At 34.3% G+C, this 17,926-nt stretch overlaps 1 protein-coding gene and 2 long non-coding RNA genes across 4 annotated transcripts in view; 2 read left to right on the forward strand and 1 right to left on the reverse strand.

Annotated features, from left to right (window-relative positions):
• Nucleotides 1-17,926, reverse strand: part of LOC123686192 (spectrin alpha chain-like) — a 134,262-nt gene that overhangs the window by 94,112 nt on the left and 22,224 nt on the right. The gene's annotated exons all lie outside the window — the stretch shown is intronic.
• Nucleotides 259-17,661, forward strand: LOC123685888. Of its 2 annotated transcripts, none has more exons than XR_006748370.1 (3): nucleotides 259-1,066; nucleotides 16,665-16,933; nucleotides 17,403-17,661. It is a non-coding gene; the product is annotated as an uncharacterized LOC123685888 (long non-coding RNA). The 2 variants fall into 2 exon arrangements; XR_006748371.1 differs by lacking the exon at nucleotides 259-1,066 and adding an exon at nucleotides 14,565-16,373.
• LOC123685883 lies at nucleotides 3,774-4,685 on the forward strand. Its single transcript, XR_006748364.1, has 4 exons — nucleotides 3,774-3,933; nucleotides 3,995-4,168; nucleotides 4,218-4,448; nucleotides 4,506-4,685. It is a non-coding gene; the product is annotated as an uncharacterized LOC123685883 (long non-coding RNA).

A 17,926-nucleotide genomic window follows, 5' to 3' on the forward strand; every position in this document is an offset into this window, starting at 1 on the left:
CGAGGCACCCATGTTCGAGCGTTCGGATAATTTTACAGTCGGGCAGCTCGGAACACGACCGCACGACTGTAAATCAGAGAATGAACTTGACTGCCCGACTGAAATCTCTCGGACGCCTGCTTCCAAACGCTCGAAAAAACGCTTCGTGAGTGGCGGGTTTAAAATTATCCGAACGCTCGAACATGGGTGTCTCGTGAGTGGCCGCCTGAACCATCACCAGACATGTACAACATCTAGGATTCGAACCTGGTATTTTTTGCACTATAGTCGAACTTTCAGTCCAGTCTGAATTTTAGATATAACTCCATCGATGAATGACACATCGTTAAATGTCTTGCCGCCTAGGTACCTCAAGAAATAAACAGTCTATGTATGGAAATGAGATGAATATTTTCCTTTAATTCTACTGCAATATATTTGATAGAAAAATCTTTTTTTGTTACTTTTTGCTTTATGTGGAATTGGACAAAATAGCAAAAATCTCAATTAATCGATTTTTTTTTTTTTATTATTAATTATAGCTATTCCAAAACTGAATCAATAGTCCGTATTACCACCTCTTCTTTCAATCAACTGCCCAATACAGCTAGGCATCCCACGATTCAAGTATTAAATGAAATTTCCAGGCATATCTCAATACCTGAAGTTGTTGGCCAGCTCATTCTCTAGATATTGTTTTTTTTAACGATATTTTGAGCCCTTCGTGTAAGGCGTTATCATCCTGATTAATGAAATTAGCCTCAAATTCGTTGCGCAGATATAAAGTGATTTGTTCAATAATGTTTTCTGCCATTGTTCGTTCAACTATAATAAGAGGGCTACGGCGACGGAATATTATACACCTCTGCACATTATCGATCCGTCTTGAAAAGGTAAAACTTCCTGGGCGAAATTGAGTCTCTCTAGTCTGAATGGACCTTTCCAAACCTTTTCTCGTCGAGCAAGGAACATTTTTGTTGATTGTTTTCATTTAAGTGATAAAGAAGTGCAGATTTCACATACAAAAATTGTCATGTTATATTCAACAAGTTGAGAGTTGATAGGAGGGGCCAAGACTATTGACTATGTGAGTATATCTACATACAAAATTTCAGTGGAATCTGATGAATAGATTCTGATTAATTGGATGTTGCCGAAACGAATTGTTTTTCAACAATCTATACAATAAAGACGATTATCATTTTTATTTTTATTAATACTTGATAAAATTTCCGCCAAAATTCGTTTCCGAATTTATTTTTTCAATAATTACGAAAACAGAATTAAAAGGGTCTAAATCCATAGCCATCAAATGAATTTTGCCTATTATCGGGATGAGATTTTGGGTCTATATATAGGGTGAGTCAATGCTGAATAGTGCTTGATCGGTCGATAACCCCTGTAAATTTGGGGCAAGGAGAATGATTCAATTTTTGTCGGAATCGACAGCACTTAGAGCATAAGAAAGTGGAGAAACACCATACCAACCTATCTTTTTCAGTGAGAATGCCCAATTTTTATATCGTACTCATGATCTCTATGAAATTCTGATTTCAAAATACCTCACTTGTCATCATTTATCTGTGGTACTTTTTGACGTAGGTCACTTTTTCAGAAAAATTTCATGGTTGCAATGGCAATTTGTTTCAGATATCCATAAAATGCCATAGAACTTATTAAATTATGATGATTTGACAATCAGCACCGACTACATAGTACTGTTCACCGCGATGGCCTATTAGGCATTTATAGAAAACTAATCATAATTTTGTGCTGAAAATTTGCATGTTGGGATGTGAGACAATGTCCTTTCACTCTAAAATATTTTCAGATCTCTACAACTTCTGGTTATACCGGAAACAGACTACTACTTTCTATTTCAAATGGCACACCCAGTATATCATTGCATCATTAGATAGCTTATTTGATGAAAATTTCAGTAATATACCTTACCTCGGGTATTTACTCAATGGTTCGTAAGTTAATGGGATTCCTGTGAAAAAATGGTGACGCGAAGGACTCATATTTTTTTCAAATATTTCTGCAGAAGAAGTTTTTTTTTTAAAAGCCCTTTTTCATTTTCGATTCTACAAATACGTAGAATTATAAGACTGTTTCCGGTTGCTCCAAAAGTGTACATAGTGTTTATCAGAAGACCATGAACTTTGAGAACTCGAATTCATCAAAACGAAAGATTTACAAATTAAAACCTTTATTCTTCATTATTTCAGTTGATTCTACGTATAAAAAGAGTGTAGGAATTAGGAAATATCAACCGGTGATAAATAAGCTCTGATTGCAATTGGCTGGATATGGAAAAACGTAGTTTCACTCTGTTTCAATGTTTCATTCAATTATTCTCTATAAAACCCCTCCATATCTTTATAATAAAATAAGATTTCGCTCCGATGTCCATACTTTGAAGCTTCGACATCTGAGACTGCTCGCTCCGGCTCTTCATTCTACAAATATTTTTACCAGGTCGTTCTCGTACAATATTTTTTTTTTTGCTTCACACTTTCGTGGGGTTATTTCCCAGTTTACCCGGGCCAGTAGGCCAAGGGTAAGCTGTGCTAGTAGGGATATATTTTTTTTTTGCCAATATATATATATATATCATCAAGAGATTATTTAGATAGACATAATGCCATGGGCAAAATTTACCACCAACAACTAGCTTTAAAACTTGGTCTAATCCAGAATGAAGAGCAGCCACACTTGTATCAGCCCAAGACGCTCCTGCAAAACCAACGCTATAAGCTATACTGGGATGCTACACTTATCACAGATAGAGGGGTCGCGCATAACAGACCGGATGTTGCTTTATTCGACATGGAGAGGGAAACATGTCTGCTACTGGATTTCACGATACCTGCCGACGATAACCTCACGAGAGCGTATACGGAGAAATTGTCAAAGTACGCCGATCTTGCCTTTCAACTGCGCGAACTGTACAAGCTCAAGTCGATCAGCATACTCCCGCTGATAATTTCTGTCAACGGACTCGTGGAGGAGCACCTTATTGGAAATACAGATAGACTGTGTCTCCCCCGCGAAGTCGTCTCAAGCTCGCAGAAACAGGTAATCCTCAGTACAACCAGGATCGTACGAAAATACGAAAATTACTGATATATCTATATATATATATATATATTTTTATATATATTTTTTTTTTTTTTTTTTTTTTTTTTTTTTTTTTTTTTTACCTTCACACGCAATGTGGATCAGTCAGATGACCCGGGCATCGCTGCCAAGAGCCATCCCATCTGTTAATGAGGGAAAAGTACTTGCCGTATTATGTTGACCGTTCCCAAAATTACGGCCTTCTGCATCCATGCAATGGTGTTATGGGGGAGATCCATCTCAAGTAGATGTTTTACTGTTTTTCGGTGCACCAACCCGTTACAGCTAATAATCAGTGGCTTTACTTTTACGTTATTCAGTTGGTAGGTGCTCTTCATCTGTCTTGATAAGGCTTCGTATTTCGTTATTTTCTCGCCATAAGCCTTTGAGAGATTCTGGTCAAGCGGCACTGAAAAATCGATGATGGTTGCCGACTTCTTGCGTTTCTCTCCCAAACGACCATGTCAGGTCTGTTGCTCTCAACGCCCGGGTTATATATATATATATATATATATATATATATATATATATATATATATATATATATATATATATATATATATATATATATATATTTTTTTTTTTTTTTTTTTTTTTTTTTTTAATCACCGTTGTTGGGTAAGGCTTCGAGGTTGCCGGTTCCTCACAGAACAAGGCAACAATCAATTGCTAGTGAGGAAACTTCTCACAATTCTCGTGGTCCACAAGATCACCTCCTTCTGCGCCTTCTCTATTAGGTCTTCGTGAAGTCCAAGTTTCGCTGTGTTCCCAGTCAGATGCATCTCAACCAGCCCATTCGTAGTGATGACCAGAGGAAGTATAGTTATGTGGGTAAGTCTATACAGTTCTTTCAATTCAAATGCCAGATCGCGATACTTAACTATCTTTTCAGTGTACGCTTTTTCAGCGTTGTCGTCGGCCGGTACGGTGATGTCAACTATAGTGGCTCGGTTTTCCATCTTTTCAAGGATGACAATATCAGGCCGGTTGTGCGCGATTGGCCTGTCAGTTATCAGTGGATGGTCCCAATACACCTTCACAGCATCATTTTCCTGAACTTGTTTTGGTAAGTATTCATGTATTTTTCTTTCTGTTTTTAATAATCCATATTTCAGGGCGATGGCTTGGTGGAATACTTTTGCCATGGAATTGTGCCGATCCGTGTATTCCCTGGGAGCGAGCGCGGGGCAAGATGATGTGACATGCTGAATTGTTTCTGGTGCCTGAGAGCATTTACGGCACTTATCACTAGGAAGATTTCTGCCCGTTATGTTTTTCTGATACGCTCTTGTAGGGACCACCTGATCCTGGATCGCTGCCAGTCTACCTTCCGTTTCTGGAAAAAGGTATCCAGCTTTGAGGTATGAGAGCGATCTTTCTGTATCTATATCTCTATTTTTTAGGACCGTTGGATATCTTCCGTGAAGTGCCCTGCCATGCCAATCCTCGCACAGTTCCTCGATGGTTGGAGGTTCAGCCGGATGATGTTCAGAAGCCAGGTTCAGCGCCGTAATGCCTTGATCTTCCCTGGAGAGAGCTTTATAGAAAGGTAAGTGTTTTGATTTGAAGTACTCTCTCATATCCTTGACTACATTGTGGTGTATGGTATCGATATTTTGCATACCTCTACCCCCTTTATTCCTATATTATATATATATATATATATACATATATATAATAATAATAATAATAATAATAATAATAATGTTTATTTATTCCATAAAATTACACATAAAGAAGTAAAGATGGAACAAGTCAAAATACAAAAAACGTAACTATCTAATCAACTAAATTTTACAAAACTGTTTGAATTCATCAATATTGTAAGGCTCACAACTTAAAATTAAGACATATAAAGCTTTCCTGAATTTTATGTGACAAGAGAGATTTCTTATTTGTGAGGGCAATAAGTTGAATAAGTTTACTGCCATACATTCAACACTTTTTTCCCTTAGGGTGGTCTTATGAACTGGTACATAGAAAGGGAACATTCTTCTTGTATTATTTAAATTCTTAAACGATTCAAAATAATGATTTTGTTTACTGAAAAAAATCAACAATCTATAAATGTACAAACCAGAGATGGTAAGTATATTATTGCTTCTGAAAAAACCCCTACAAGACTGTCTATAGCCTAAATTTAATATAGTTCTCAATGCCCGTTTTTGAATCACAAACAAATCACAAACATGAGAAGCATTACCCCAAAAGATTATCCCATATGATAGAATTGACTGGAAATTAGAAAAGTATACAAGTTTCAACAAATCAAAATCAACCTGATTTCTCAACATAAAAAGCATGTAACATACAGAATTTAGTCTTCCTCTAAGTTGTTCAATGTGAGGTCCCCACTTCAAGTGTTTATCCATTACAATTCCTAAAAAAACAATACTATCCTTGACCATGAGATTATTACCTGAAATATTTATAGACAATGGATGGAGCAGCTTAGATCTTTCACTATAAAAGAACATACATTGTGTCTTGTCGATGTTCAAGATGAGATTGTGGTTACGAAACCAGTCTCCCACCGACTTCAGTACATTATTAGAGTCTTCAATAGCTGTTGAAATATTAGAGGATTTTAGCCTATAGTTGGTATCATCTGCAAACATCCCCATTGAGTGCCTTGCTGAAACTTTGGCCTTTGGTAGCCGATTGATGTAAACAATAAACAGGATCGGTCCAGGAATACTTCCCTGCGGTACGCCCATAGTAACCTCTCTCTCCTCCGACGTCAATACTTCACCATCCACCTCCATAGCAACCATTTGCTTCCTGGATGACAAGTAGCTCTCCATTAGTTTTAATTGATTATCTCTTATTCCACAATCTTCAAGAATTTCCAGCAATCTTCCGTGCTCCACACAATCGAATGCCTTGGAGAGATCTAAAAATAATCCCATAGGTACCTCACCTTGCTCCATGGTAACTAAAACATCATTAATTAATTCATATATGGCAGTTTCAATATTTCTGTTCTTCACGAAACCATGCTGATGAATCGAAATGACATTAAATTTGTGGAAAAAATTCAGCAATCTGTTGGACAAAATTTTTTCGAAGATTTTAGAGAACGAAGACAATATGCTAATAGGTCTATAGCTGTTTGGATGCTCAACAGGACCTTTCTTATATAAGGGTTTCACAATGGCAATTTTCAGCAGGTCAGGAAAAATGCCCTCTCTAAAAGAACGGTTGATAATAAAACATAGAGGGGAAAGAATAACTTCTATTGACAGTTTGAGAACTTTCATTGGTATCTCATCATAACCACATGACTGTTTACTTTTCAAAGATTTTACGGTTTTCAGAACTTCCTCGTGTGAAACGTCAAACATGTAAAAAGAATTACCAAGCCTATCCCGCTCCTCACTGGGAGATTTACTCAAGCCTTCGGTGAGTATAGATGGATAATCAATGAAAAAATTATTGAAATCATCTGGCATCAAAGAAGAATTGTCATGACTACCAGATACTGCCGAAGACATCTTGCCTGTTGTGAGACTATTTATGACCCTCCAGGAAGCCTTTGACTTATTATCCGAGTTCCTTATGAAGCTGTTGAAGTAATCTTTCTTAGTTCTGGATAATAGAAGATCATATTGTTTCTTGGTGGATTTATATGTGGCATTGAATTCAGGTCTAGAAAAAGAAATTATGTAGAGCAAATCCAGCTGTTTCTTAATATTAATCAATTCAGGTGTTAGTTTGAAGTTTCTCCTTGCTGATGATACATTGATATTGACTTTAGGAAAACACTGTTCGAAAGTCTGAGAAAATCTTTCATGAAATATATTCCAAAGTTGACCGGGATCTACCTGATTAGTGAAAATGTCATCCCATTTCAACAAAGACAATTCTTCCAGGAAAAGCTTGGTGGACTCATCATTAATAATTCTTCTCTTGACTGTTCTGTCTTTTTGTTTATGATTAAATGCAGTAGTAAACTTCAGTGCTGAGTGATCGGAAATATGGTACTCGATCACACTCGTTTGTCCTGCAAGGGGAGTAATAATATTGTCCAAACAGGTGCCTGAAACAGGGCGTGTCGGCTGAAAATTTTTAAATTTCAGGTTGAAACTTTCCAGGAGAGATATAAATTCTTGGACGTCAGGGGAGCTCGAGAGGATGTCTAAATTAAAATCTCCAACTAAAATTAGTTCAGCCTTTTCCAGAGTACATCTTTCTAAAATTGTTCTCAGTTTTTCCAAAAATTGATCCACATCAGCTAAGGGCTGAGAATTAGGCCTATAAATACATACAATCAATATTTTGTGATTTTCCAGGGAAATTTGAGCAGCAGAACACTCAATGACATTTGATATACTAAGCAAATTATAGTCCAACCTTTCAGTACAGTTTAGCTCTTCTCTACTGTAGATTGCAGACCCTCCATGACTCCCTTTCGAGCGGCAATAACTTGAAACCAGTTTATATCTGACCATTTTATACATCTGAAGTTCATCTCTACACTTCCAGTGTTCTGTGATAGCAATTATATCAGCATTTTCTTCTTGAGCCATCAACTGTAGTGAATTCAAAGCTGTACCTAGGGACCGGACATTCTGGAGGATAAGGTTAAAGTTTTTTGTTGACTCAGATTTCTTGAATTTATGGATAGGAATTACGTTTTCTGGGTTACTCTGTTCTTCTGGAAAAAATTTCTGTCGAAAGAAAACTCTCTCAAAATTACACCTCGAGGCCAAAATGTCTCACAAAATACTCTTTTGTATGCCTCATCACTGGGTAAACCAATACTAAACGCAGAGTTTTGTCCAAGAGTATTAAGTTTTTTTACTGTAATAAGTTCATTACCTTCGATGTTTTTCAAGAAAGAATGTACATCCTGTTCAGAAATATTTTTACCTGCGATTTTTCCAACATACATCCATCCTCTACGGATTGCTCCTTTTATTGCATTATCTGTGCTATCCATATTCGTTCCATAACAAACTTTCTTATTAGTTCTTGATTGGCGATTCCCTTTTTTCTTTTCAACTGTAATCCATTCTCCCTTGTCATCTAATTCCTTTATACTAGAGCTTGATGCAGACTCATTTACATTTGAAACGTTCTTTTTGATATTTATTCCATATTCGACATTAACGGGCTTGTTTACAATTATTTCCGGACCTTCGAATGACATTTGTGGTCGGAGAGCATGCGCCTTAATGGAATTTTCCTTCACCACAGAACTGTATGCGTTCGCGAACGATGCGTCGACAGTGGCGGGTGCAGTTATCTTATCTTGAGATCTGTTATTCTGTGCTTGAGATGTTGTGTTTACATATTTTTTTGCTGGAGTTTTACCACTTTTTATTTGAGTTTCAAGGCTGGATATTTTGTCTTTCAAAAGATTGTTATTATCAATCAAAATTTTATTCTTACTTTTGATTTCTTCTAATAAGGACTTCAAATAACCAATTTCGATATGCAATATCTTATTCTCCGTCCTAGCAGAGATTTCCTCATTCCCTTCCTCACTAGTTACATGCTGACAGGTGGTGGTTTTCCTGCTTGCTGCTTTAATTAAGCAAGAGGGGTGAAAAATATCATCGCACTTTATGCATTTCACATATTCACCCACTTTGCGATTACAGTAATTGCAAATTTTATCTGTATTTTCCGTTGTAATACTTGGACTCGCTGCGCGATCATATGGCACATCTTCACACGTTGACATTCTGAATACGAATATATATATATATATATATATATATATATATATATATATATATATATATATATATATATATATATATATATATATTTATATATATTTATATATATAATATATATATATATATATATATATATATATATATATATATATATATATATATCAACAATTTTAATTCCCAATATACAACAATAGTTATAAGTATGATAAGGGGTGTGGGAAAATTGATAATAATAATATAATAAATGGTATGACTAATGCATTAATTAACCTCCTAAAGACCACACAAATTAAATTGATTCCGAAATCTTATTTTAAAATTGACAGACTATACAGTCGAGTGAAAGATAGGATGACTGTTGATAATATGAGTGGTGTGGTGTATTGTATTCCATGTTCAATATGTAGTGAGGTGTATATTGGTCAGACATCTCAGCTTTTGAAGAGAAGGATTGCTCAACACAAGAGCGACATCAAGAATCCAAATAAGATTTGTGCCCTAGCAGACCATACCCGGGACAAAGATCACCCAATGGATTATGATTCCACCAAAATTCTTGAATGTGCAGTTAGTGGAAAGAAAAGATGTTTCTTAGAGATGTACCATATTAAACGACACACTTGTTCTATGAATTACAGAAGGGATGTAAACAATATTAGCTCCATCTATACTTATTTGATTCATTATGACCAGTTTGGTGGCAGAGAATTGGACGGATCAAATGGAATGAATATTTTCACAAGTTCTACAGTCGGGATAACGTAATAATGAAATCTGTGTTCCGGACTATTTCTGTGAGAGGGGATTGGATTCGGTTCATGGAGTCTTTCAATAATCGCATTTGTTCTGAGTTCGGTGAGAGTGAATTACTGCGACCAAGTGTGATTTAATGCTATTCTATGTTTCATTTGTCATGTGCGTGTATTCTGTGGCAAGTCTGGTTGACAACATTTTTGACAACCTCTCATTTTGTTGATTTTTCTGTTTACCTTATTTACATATGATAATTGATTTCTACTCTTGTGCTAACGAAATATCAGATCTTTTTTCGCTAAATTTGTTGATGTTCTTGTTCATTGCTTTCTTGAGAGCTATTGATTTGTGTTCAAATAAGATCTTTACAACTCTGTATTTCGGTATGTACTATTTTTACATGTTTTGTGATTGCCATGTTTTTGACTGTTTTCTATTGCTATTGTAGAGTCCTGAAGAAGGTCCCCATCGGGATCGAAACGTCGACTAAATGAAATAAAGAAGAGTGAAATTATAACACTTATCAATTTTCCCACACCCCTTATCATACTTATATATATATATATATATTTATATATATATATTTATATATTATATATATATATATATATATATATATATATATATATATATATATATATATATATATATATATATTATGCATTATGCATCAAATCTAATCGATTGAACTCCGAATCAAACATAAATTTGTCTCTGTGAATAATAATGAATTCAGAAAATATTGATATCGTACAATATATCCGCCACATCACGATTATATTATGTTTGTATCTGGAGGTAGTTGATGAAATATGTTATCTTAAATTTCGGTTATGTAGGTTTTTTACGTGAATCAATGAGTTCTTGTGTTTGAAGAGACTACAGCGAAACTTTCGTGAGATTTTGTATTTGATCGACCATTTTTGGACTGAGTACATAAAAAGCAGGACGAACAATCAAATGGTGTGGAATTCATAGCGAGAAAACATCGAGAAAAAAATAAATGGCAAAAGAGATATTATGATTTTGTCAATTTCTCAATACGTTTAATAGTAATAATTCTAAGTTACAACTTACTTGAATGAGATAAATATTCTTAGAATTTGTCTCAGAAACTGAAATCATCTGAAAAAATTAGAATGTGTGAAGGAAATAGATATTGTGAGCGGGTATTTGATTGAAAAACTCATTGAAAAAATAATAATAACTCAAAACATCACATGACTGCAAATCTGCAAACAAGGTTTGAAAATAACAAAACAAAAATAAAATGAATACTTCTCAGTCTCAATGAAATATTATCGATAACAATCTATTTTTGCTGGAATTCTATATATAACAGGATTTTAATTCTAACTCAGTCATAATTCTAGAAACTTGGTGAATGAATTGAAATGAATTCCATACATTCATCTATTCTGGGATGCTTCTTGTTCCTTACATGATTACATGAAGTGTTTGAAGTACTAAATTCTTCTCCTCTTCTGACCATATGTGGCGTTCCTGTTTTATTTCTTTATTTTAAGTGCCACGTCAGTTGAAGAAGTATCAAATATTAGATTTTTCTTGAGAATTTCAAGCTTTCAAGAAATGACACAGAAATTTAGTGTTCCCCTTTGAAAGAACATAACTGGATTCTACGTAAAAAAGTGCCTCTATAATGTTTACATTTCGGAGCTCTAGCATCAGTATTAGCGGAGATATAAAAGTTTTTCGATATCGCCATTTTTCCAATTTTCGCTTATAACTCGAAAACGAAAGGTGGTCAAAAATGAATTCTACCCTTGTTAGTTTCTCAGAACAAGAGACCGAGAGTATGGGGTATCAGATTTTGTCTATCACCTCAGGTTTAGAAGTTGTAGTGCAAAAACATCGAAATTTGCCCACTCTGTTTGTGAGGAGCTAATCAAATTTTGTCTCAGATATACAACATAAATTAATTATTGAACTGCTCAAAATAGTCATCATTCATTTTTCATTGCAATTAAGTTTTGAAATCATAATACAAACGTGTTTTTTCAGATGTAAATCAGAAATATCATCGAAAGCTTTACTTTCACATGGCAAATATCATATTGTGAACTTCAGACAATGTTAATTATCGGTGGGCACCCAAATTTATGAATTTAACATCGTTAGATTTGTCCCTTTGATCACATTCAAAGAGTATCATTTATCAGTTGAAAATTTCTGAAAAGAAAATACTCGGCAATGTTTAATTCAGAAAACTGTGTGGCCACCAAATTTATATGACGTTCACAGATTATAATGGATAGGCTTTAGGATGATTTGCTTTGTGAAACTGAATTTTTTGACTATTTATAAAGTTTGATGAGCAATTTATATATCATCTTAACATTATGAAAGGGAAATGAAAGCAATTTCATTTCTCATAGAAATTTTTATGATATACATTTAAAAATCACAAGATAGTATCATAACTATAATAACTAATTGCAATAAAAAATGATTACTCCAATAGATACTAATGAAAAAAAGCGCCTGTAGAATGTTTTTGTTTCGTAACTATAGCAATAATGATAAAAATGTTATGGGATATATTCTTTATACTCCATTTTCCAACTTCTTGTTGTTTGTTGCTTTAACACAGATATACAGAAAGGCAGACCAAGAAACATATGAATGGACGGACATACAGAAGTACGAAAAGACAATCAGACATACGGATGGAATGACATACAGACAAACAGGCATACTGACGGAAGGACAAACAAAGAATTTGACATATGATTTTTCATCAGGGAGTCGAACTCTATCGTTCGAGATAATTTTCGGCTTATTATGCGAAAACGAAAACTATTTTTCTCATCTTTAACATTCTGTGTGATTCGAATCAGAAATGCATGTATGGGGTCCTAGGGAAAAATTAAAATATTCTTGGCTAGGAATAACTTCTAATATATTCACACTACCTTCCGATCTGTAATGATGCCTCTTCGGTGCACATTGCTTAATTTAAAGAACCTCTCTTTCAATGTCGATACCTACAGAACAGATTTCAGTTGAGTAATAATTTGTATTAGGAGGATTGCTGGTAAGAGGTGGATAAACGTAGAACAGGATAGGGAGACATGGAAGCGGTTGAAAGAGACCTATATGTCCAGGAGTGGACGAATGCAGGTTCTTCAACCTGCATTCGTCCACTCCTGGACATAGGTTGCTATTCTTCTTCAAGAAGAAGAAGAAAAAGAATAATTTGTATCACTAAAATTAGTGAGGCTATAATAAAATATTGCTTCAAACAATATCATGAACTAATCTAATGAATATAATGAACTAATGGAGTAATCAGAATCTATTCTATAAAAAAATGTAATAATAATAATAATCATAGCTGTCGCAATTTTCACTATTCATTTGATCCGCGTGGACATAGTTCCTTCACTTCTCAACACAACTTATGCCAGTTAAACGATGCTACAATAACCCGAAAATTTCACGCTCTTTTGAATGTCGAATAAACAAGATCGAATTCGACTTGCGAGAACGCCCCACTCTGTATATAATTGTTATGGTCCAATCAACGTCTCCAGTCCCTCAAAAATGAAAGGCAACTATTTCTATATTAGATATTTCATCCTTTCTGTATATGAACCTGAAACTAACACTTGGCAACTTATACAAGCCCAGTAAATACGGCCGTCGTCATGAGAAATACTCATTTGTAATTTTCTGTACGCAGCTCGAAAATCATATATTTCAGCTATTTACATTCTATGCAGGTGATGTATGTAAGGAAGGAAAACGTTTTCATGATTTGATTCTTGTATGAAAATTAGAAAGAGTATCTACTGTATATGGAAATAAATTGATTAAAATATCTATTTCACAACAACGAACAACATCTACGCTTTGTTCCATCAAAATCGTAAGAGAATGAAAAATTGTATCGTCATTCGAAAAAATTCTTTCACGCAGACGGCATCGGAGGTTAGACCTTCTTCAAGCGTTAAGTCGCTTGAACAACAACAAATGTTGAGGGCATTCAGAGATCAGCGACAAACATCCAGATAAAAATTTTAATCGTATTTTTGACTCGAAGTGGAATTTTTTTTCGTATCAATAAAAATTTGGAAGTACCGGTTTAACCTCCGTTGCCGCCTGCGTGAAAGACTTCTTTCGAATGACGAAACAATTTTTCATTCTCTTACAATTTTGTTCGAACAAAGCGAGATGTTTTTCGTTGTTGTGAAATAGATAGATGATCACTTTATGTCCAAATACAGTTAATACAGAATGGAAATGGTGTCCTACCTCTTTCTTCAATAATTGTTTTCCTACACAATATATTTGAAGAATTCAACTGTGTTATGGTTTTCCATTTAGTCCTGATGACAAAATATCTCTTGCAGAATTTATATATTGTCAATACTTTTCTAGTGTCACTAGATCTCTTCAGTTCTCATTTCACATCAATGAGTTAGTGCACCATAGAATGAAATATTCTAAGATTTCGTGTGTCTGTATTGAAAACGGTGAGCTTCGGTTTATTTCAAAAAAAGTATATCTACTCTACACTTTCGATATTCTTTTCCAAAGTTGAATTACATATCTGAAATATCTTTTTGACAAAAATAATTTCGAACATTATGTAGAGTAAAAGTATTCGATGTTTATTCAGAGCAGTTACAAATATCAAACACCATAAACTCGCCAACACATTATTTGGGCTGTCCAGAATGTATCTTGGAAATGAGGCTGATTTCGAAAAAAACTTGAACTACACCTTCTAATTCTCATACAAGAATCGAATCATGAAGTCGTTTTCCTTCCTTACATACATCACCTGCATATAATGCAAATAGCTTGAATATATGATTTTCGAGCTTGGTACAGAAAATTCGAAATGAGCATTTCTCATGACGACGGTCGTTTTTACCGGGCTTGTATAAGTAGCCAAGTGTTAGTTTCAGGTTTATATACAGATAAGATAAAATTTCTAATATCGAAATAGTTGACTTTCATCGGCGGTCAACCACATTGAGGGACTGGAGACGTTCATTAACCATAACAATTATATACAGAGTGGGGCGTTCTCGCATGACTGGTCCGATCTTGTTTATTCGATATACAAAAGGATGCCAAATTTTCGTTTCATTGTAGTATCGTTTAATTGGTGTGAGTTTTGTTGAGAAGTGAAGGAACTATGTCCGCGCGCAGTAACTGCATAGTAGAAATTGCGACAGGTATGAGTATTATTATTATTATATTTTTAAATTGAATAGATTCTGAATACTCCGTGAAACAATTTCTTCAGTTCATGGTATTGTTCGAAGCAATAACTTATTATTGCCTCACTAATTTTAGTGATACAAATTATGAAACAACTGATAATTTGTTCTAGAGGTATCGACGTTGAAAGAGAGGTTCATTAAAATAAGCAATGTGCACCGATAAGCCATCATTATAGATTGGAAGATGGTGTAAGTATATCGAATGTTTCAGACAAAATAATATCAATCTTCTCTAAGTTCAATTCATTCAGGTATATAGTCAGTTCATCAAAGTTTTTCTGCATACTTCTAATGTTTAAATGTAATAAGTTAAATTTCCTCTCCCGGCCAAGCTCATTCCTCAACTTACCAAGATCATCAAAAATTTTCGCTGCCGGATGCTTACATATTTTCGCCTCATCTGCTCCATCCAAGAAACCGTTAATGATGAAGTCTCAGAACTTATTCATTCAATCAATAAATTGAACCCAACCAACAATTATAAAATATTAAATCTGAAAAATGAAAAACTTTAACCAGTAAAGAAAAACAACTTATTTATTCAATCAATAAATTGAACCCAACTAACAATTATAAAATATTAAATCTGAAAAATGAAAAACTTTAACCAGTAAAGAAAAACAACGTAACAGAAAAAAAACCCCCGCTCCCCTTCGAAGCAAATTTAATATAAACTTCTATTCTAGGTAGACAAACATTGATGTTATCTGAAATATTTGCAGGTCAAGCATTTAAACCTTGACCTTCTAAATCGGAAAAGTCATGAACACTACTTATCTTCTTCCTTTTGTCACCCATTTTAACATGAATATTACCATCAAAACTATAAACATTTCTTCTTCCAAACTTTATTCCTAATTTCGAAAGTAGTTCGAGTTTTCTAGGTGTTAAGTCCTCACAAATTAACATCTTAGATCCCTTCAAGTGTTTTCTGTGATCAATAAGCTTCTTTTTGTTTTGATATCTACCAAGTACAATAATGACGGGCCGCTCCTTTTGACCTTTTCGTTCCCCAACACGATATACTCGTGTCATCGGGCGTCAAGAAAATTTTCATGGTATCCTTAAAAATGTGCATCATTTTCCTACTGATATTTTCATCCTCTTCTTCGGGAATTCCATATAGACAAACATGATTCCTTTTTTCATGTTGTTTACAGTCGTCTAATCTTGACTCGAGATACTGAATCTTCTTATCTTGTTCATTTATACGTGTTTCTAGTTCGTGAATATTTGACGTCACCTTTGCTAATATGCGATTGATAAAATCCTCGTCAGATAAGAGTTCCTTGATAACTTCTTTTACGGTGATTTTCATGTCCATAACTACCTTAGGACCCATTGCATACAGGTACTAGTTATAACTAATTTATTGATCTTTCAATCAAGAATTCAAGTTAATTACAACAATTTGACTACCTCAATATAACAATTTTCGCAGGAGCGTAAGATTGTACGTCTACTCACACCGCACCATGCGTAAAGAATCAATATAAAAATTAATTCATGCTACAGAGATAATCAGAGTTGAGAGAATATTTTTTGAGATTGAAATCCAGAGTATTAGAAAACCCAGGTATATAAAATTTAATTCATGTTACAGAGGTAATTACAGTTGAGAGAATTTTTTTGGGGTTAAATTCTAGAGTATTAGAAAACCCAGGTATTTAAAAATTAATTCATGTTACAGAGGTCATAAGAATTGAGAGAATATTTTCCTGGGATTAAATTCTAGACTAGTAGAAAACCTAGGTTTTCGAAAATCAATTCATATTACAGGGGTAATTAGAATTGAGAGAATATTTTTTTTTGGTTAAATTCTAGAGTAAAAGAAAACCCAGGTATTTAAAATTAATCCATGTTACAGAGAATTATTCAAATTTGAAATCTGGATCGACAGTCTAAGATCTGAGCTTTTTGACAAATGATTTGTTGGACGTCATAGAGCCAAGTACGAGTAACAAAACTTGATCAGAGGCCAACAAATCCAAGAGAAGTATATAGGTACGAGACATTATCATAAACAGTATTGAGGAGAATTATCACGAGGAAATTCTCAATATCCGAGACCCTGTTGAAGTAATTAGAGGTTTGAGGTTCTCCAGGAAGTGCAGTCAAATGTAACACACACTTCAGGTAAGAGCTCGCTTGTACTCCATCAAAATGGAGAAACATAAATCGGTCGATGATTTCTGTGAAAGATTCGACTCGATAGCATGGGAGTATGAAGTTAGTGAGGATGTGATTGAGCTAACTGCTCAAGAGATGAGATCTGCATTTTATCATATTCACTAAGAAATTGCAAAATGTATTTGCAGGGAAAGAGAGTTCTGAGAATTTGCTTTCCTTACGTAAACTCGCAAACTCTGGGTTCAATAATTACTTACAACTACAAGTTCATCAGGGTTTACAATGAGGTTAATAATGAAATTGTTTTAGAGAACAATTCCAAGCCCTAAGAGTTTAAAATAAGGTTAATAATGAGATTGTTTCAGAGAACAAATCCAATTCCTAAGAGTTTACAATAAGGTTAAGAATTAGATTGTTTTAGAGAGTCAGTATGAAAAACAGAACTAGATTCTAAACTTCGAATTTATTGTTACAGAGCAACGATAAGCGAAGAAGATGAGATGAGCTTACAATCGCAGACACATTCCAATAACGAGTTATTAGGTTCGGAGGGAGAACCGGAATCTGCGATTGGGAGGGAGAAAGAGTATAATCTCATCTCTTCATCTAAAGAGAAAGTTTTACAAATTTCAACTGACAAAACAGATGGAACACAATCTGAGCAACAAGAGAAAAATTGTGATTGCAGTCATATCAGTAGAAATGTAATTTAGATCGATGACTTGGAATCACTCCAAAACTTAGTGTCTGTCTTTATGTTAATTTAGTTGTTCAATTTATTAACCATTTACTCAATTTGTACAGTTTTAGTCATTTTGAATTTTCTGTTGGTTGATTATTAAATTTGTCATTTTTAGAATTGGAATATATTCCAAGACCAAAATAAACTAAATATATCATACAGATATATTATTGTGAAGGATTAGACACAAAGTTGTCAAATTATTTGATTAATATTAAATATCCTTTATCAAGAAGACTCATTCAACTTTTATAATT

Source organism: Harmonia axyridis, chromosome X, assembly GCF_914767665.1.
Source record: "Harmonia axyridis chromosome X, icHarAxyr1.1, whole genome shotgun sequence".
NCBI lineage: Eukaryota > Metazoa > Arthropoda > Insecta > Coleoptera > Coccinellidae > Harmonia > Harmonia axyridis.